Raw genomic sequence first — 3620 nt, 5'->3', positions numbered from 1 at the left:
ATATTCGAACAATAATGCCCATGATGAGAGATGTTTCGTCTCAAGAACTGTTTACTTGACAGGGAAAATCGTCTTGGTAGGGTTTTGTTTTGTAATGGAGAGAGATGGAGAGGCTGTATGAATTGGAGGAATGAGAGAATGAGTGAATATAATGAAGGTTTGCGGAGATGATTTAGCCATTTGAATGCATTCAATTCAATGATTTGGTGATCAAATCGATGGATTCAAAATGAGGAAGAGATAGGAGTTAAAATGGTGGCGGACTATAATGGATTTGACAAGCGACTATCACCCATGAACTGCAATGATTTTATTTTATTTCGGTAATGTTATGTCCACATAATTCATATGTTCAATATGTTAATCCCTATTTTAAAATTAAAGTATCACATACCTTAGATTGATTTGCAAACCTTTATTTCTCCTTTTATGTCTTCTACAGTTACTTTGCACTTGAAAAGAGTTAATAATTTCTTCAATTTGAGCCACCAAGTATCTCTATCAAATTGGCTACAGAAATCTTCTTAGAGCTGCATAAATTGCCCGAACTGTAGAAAGTGACTAATTCTGTAGCTAAAAGAAATGGTAAAGAGAGAAAATTTAATTTGCCAACAAGATTTGGTTTTGACTTTAAATATTCTATATAAGCATGCCAACAACTTGTTGATTTTCATGTTTATACATTAATATATATATATATATATATATATATATATATATATATATATATATATATATATATATATATATATATATATATATATATATATATATAGATATTATTTCTGATAGAGAAAAATAAGTTTTCTAAGGTGGAAAAGAAGAAGAATTCTTCTCAACCATCTTCAACTCTGAATTTTCTTGGAAATTTTTGACATATTCTTCTTTTGTCAATGGCTTCTAGTAAAGTCTAAGTCAATGTCGATTCACTAAAAGAGGAATTTTCTCTTCATCAATAGTCTTGATTCTAACTTAACTGTCGTCAAAGACATTTTCAACTTCATAAGGTCCAAGCTAGTGAGTTTGGAATTTTCCTTAGAATTTTTTGAACTTTGAATGAAAAAGTAATGCCCAATCTCCTTGATGATTTTTTCTTTCTTTAATGTATTTGTCATGCCATCTGGATCTCTGTTACTGAACTAGGCTAGTCTTCTGAAAGGCTTCTTATCTTATTTCATCAAGCTCAATGAGTTGTTCCATCCTTTCCTTTTGTGCTTTTGATAGGTCAAGATTGAACTGGACTGATGTTTTATAGGTCTGGATCTGGAACTCTACTAGAAGTAAGACTTGTTTCCCATAAACAAGTTCATAGGGAGTATGTCCTCTAGCACTTCTCCATGTAATTATGTTAGCCGACAAAGCATGTAGAAGCTTTTTTGCCCAATCCTTTCTATGTAAGTGTATAGTCTTGGTAAGAATTGCTTCAATCACCTTGTTTGTAGATTGAACTTATCCATTGGTTTGTGGATGGTGTTATCACTCAGGTTGTTCCCCAGGAAAGCTCTAAGGGGGGAATACGGACGAGGTAACCACTAACCAGTCTTTTAGATGCAGATTCTAGCCAATCTGCAATCAGAGAGGGTTCTCTCTTTGTAATTTAGCTTTTTTTTGAAGTATTTTAGGCTAGTTATGATGCACAGGGTTTGGTTTTAAGTTTGTTGGATGGTGATCTTAAACAGAGCTGGAATGCAAGTCTAAAACCGTTTATACCATTGGGCAAATGGGGTCAATGAGGACGAACTGCTGAGAGCGTTTTCTTTGATAAAGGGCAATACTACAGAGCAAGATAATCGATCTTGGAACAATTTTCAAATATGGAAATTGGTCGAATGTAAGCCAGTGAATGAAGGGCAGTTAAGAATCCTCCATCATGTTGGGAGAGGGAAAGTGCATGAATATTATCGAGGAGCAGTAAATAATTCCTAGGCCATATTCAAAATGAAAGAATCAGTGGAAACAAGAGCAGCTAAGAATTCCTGTTTATGCTAACTCTGAAGAAAACATAACTAACAACAAAGATTGAATGCAGAATGTATTTAAACAAATTTTGGGCTATACTTTTTCTCTATTACTAGGATTATGAAACATATATGAATTTTTCAAACACATAAGACACAAAACGCAGTTTAGAACAACTTATTGATCCATAGAAAAACACAGGAATTCTGTAGCAGGTCCCAGAACATCAAATCCACATTCAGATGGTCCAGCAGCAGTGAACTTCAACAGCCTTTGTATTAAAAAGTCTCAGAGTTATAGCGCAGTCCAGAGAGAAAATCACCAACCCCGAATACATCTCATGGGGAGGTATTTATACAAAAAGTAGATACAAAATATTGTGTAGATAAGCTATCAAGCAGTAACTTCCTTCACCTACTCTACAGAAGAAGTAAATGAGAGAAATGAATGCAGCAGTAAATTTTGGTGTCCTGGCTGTTTAGTTTGTCAAATATATTTGACTTTTCGGACTGAGTGAGTCGGATGGTAGTTGTGTCTTTGTTCTGTGTTCCTGCGTTGCTGTCTTGGCCTTTTATCTATGCGTGGTCTTGCATTAATGAGCTGCAATCCCAACCTGATTTCCTCTTTCTGCTATTTTCATTCTTTGAAAGGTGGCCCGTGCATTTGAATTTGTTGATATGTAGCTGATCAAAAAGAAAAAGAACCAAAATTAGCTTGGTAAAACCTCCATCATCCCCTACCACCATTGGTTTGTTGGAAACTGATGTCTTTGTATTTTTATTAGTGTTTCATCAGCTTCAGTATACCTGTAGAAGTTGGGCTGGACATCAAAAAGATGATTTATCTCATGTTCAATGTAGAACAAATTTTCTAATTTGTCATATAGACTCTATCTAGAGGGAGGCACTGTGTCTTCTGAAATGCTTGATGATGTTGTAATTTGATTGGAAACATAGGTATTTACCCTGTTAGCATACTGTTCATGTGTTAACAGTCTCCCATTGCTGGTCAATAAGCTAGGTAACCCTTTGCTCTGCAACATTGCAAACTTTTCTTTGAAGGCATTTATTTCTATCTGCATTTCTTGGCACTTTCTTTCCAGATTTTGAACAAAATTCCTCAGGGTCAGCACCTTTTTCACTATCAAAATGGTGTCTGTTCTGTTCCTGATATCTAGAGCTGCTAGTTGCTCTTTTGTATGAGTATTCAAAAATTGAATGAGTCTATTGGCCTGCTCACGCATGTTTCCCAATGATGCCCTTGCCCTTTGAATCTCTACTCAAGCTATTTCTGTCAATTCTATTTGCTCATGTATCATCTGAATTGATTTCCATTGGTCAGTGATAGACTGCCCAATTTTGGTCCAAAAAATTGTTTTAATGTCTGCTAGAGGTTTATGAAGAGTGAGATCTTTTTCCAAGGTTTTCACCTTATTCTCCAAGGCCTTTATCTCTCTGGTTTTCTCTGCCACTGTTATCTTGGATTTGTCATATCTTACCTCTAGCTTGGCCAACTTTTCTTTGGCCTCTTTCAGCTCTGACATTTGGATTTCTAGATCTTTTACTGCTCTCATCATTTCTTCCATGCTCATGCTAGAGTCTAGTGCTGTTATTGCTGCTGCTGCTGAAACATCTGTGGTTGATGTACATGTTGTTGATGCT

Source organism: Pinus tabuliformis, chromosome 6 (genome assembly GCF_031772625.1).
Source record: "Pinus tabuliformis cultivar Carrire ecotype Pingquan chromosome 6, CPIR1, whole genome shotgun sequence".
NCBI lineage: Eukaryota > Viridiplantae > Streptophyta > Pinopsida > Pinales > Pinaceae > Pinus > Pinus tabuliformis.
This window is presented reverse-complemented; position numbering follows the sequence as displayed.